Source organism: Sinocyclocheilus anshuiensis, unplaced genomic scaffold (assembly GCF_001515605.1).
Source record: "Sinocyclocheilus anshuiensis isolate Anshui unplaced genomic scaffold, SAMN03320099.WGS_v1.1 scaffold403, whole genome shotgun sequence".
Classification (NCBI taxonomy): Eukaryota; Metazoa; Chordata; class Actinopteri; order Cypriniformes; family Cyprinidae; genus Sinocyclocheilus; species Sinocyclocheilus anshuiensis.
The window spans coordinates 437,063-438,299 of NW_015552553.1; the positions used below are offsets into that span (position 1 = coordinate 437,063).

General features: G+C 33.5%; 1 protein-coding gene across 1 annotated transcript in view; it reads left to right on the forward strand.

The window, feature by feature from the left end:
- LOC107664519 (calcium/calmodulin-dependent protein kinase kinase 1-like) overlaps positions 1–1,237 on the forward strand; it is a 40,349-nt gene that overhangs the window by 26,417 nt on the left and 12,695 nt on the right. The gene's annotated exons all lie outside the window — the stretch shown is intronic.

Genomic DNA, 1,237 nt, shown 5'->3' on the forward strand with positions numbered 1-1,237 from the left:
ATGATGTATAAATCTCAATTTCAAAAAATTGACCCTTATGACTGGTTTTGTGGTCCAGGGTCACATATTTATGTATGATCCTGCAGGCCTGTTTGAATATGTTGATGAAGTCTGCCTTCTGTGTGTGGAAGGCCAGAGGCCATCCGGATGCATGTCGTCTGGTGTATGTGTTTGGACAAGTAATCAACTAATGAAAGAGCATCTCTCTCTAACACACACTCTGTTCTCTAATGTCGTGCCGCAGTGTTCTCAGTGACTGAACTAACTGTTCACAGTGTCATCATTTTGAATCCAATTCTGAATATCTACGTGGTCATGGGTTTCCAGTGGTATGGAATGTAGGGGTGGGAATCACCACAGGCCTCACGATATGATATTATCACGATACTTGTGTCACGGTACAATATTATTGCGATTTTAAATATATTGCGATATTCTGCGATATATTGCAATTTATAACCTTTTTCCAACTTTTAATTATGTCCCCAAAGGAAAACTTTGACAACATCTGTTTTAACTAGAGAAACATTTCTCAGTTTGTTTATCTCACTTCAGTTGTATTGTTGCAGTGCAAAATAGGATTGTCAAGCAGACAAACTGACCAACACTTTCATGAAAACCTGTCATAAAGGTTGTAATACCTGGCAAACTCAACTATTTGTATTACAGTCTAGTCTAGTCCACCTTAAAAAATTTAAACAGGTATGCACTGCTGTGCTACTACAGGTATTTTGAACAGTGCAACTTGAAATTGTACTAAAAAGTTGTGCAGACCCTTCAGCAATTGGGGCATTTGAAAGTAAATTACTGTTACATTTAAATTAAATTCAATAAAACATGTAGTCTTACATCTAGGGATTCAGTGAAATTAAAATTCTGGGCCTAAACGGAAACCGAAAATTCTGGATGCACTTGGCCGAAAACCGAAACCGAAAATGCTTTGTAATGATTATTTATTATTTTATTAAATAATATAAAGTAATTTTGTAAGACTTTTTTAATTTAACTCAATTTTAATGATACTGAATTAAAAAAAAACACAAGCCATTAAAATAACCACACTTTTACTGAAAGTAACACAATAAAACTGGACATAATTTATATTAATATTGGTAACACTTTACAGTAAGGTTCATTAGTTAGCTACTTTAGTTAATGAACTAAGAATAGTTCTTCAGCATTTACTAATCTTAGTTCATGTTAATTTCAACATTTACTAATGCATTATTAAAATCAA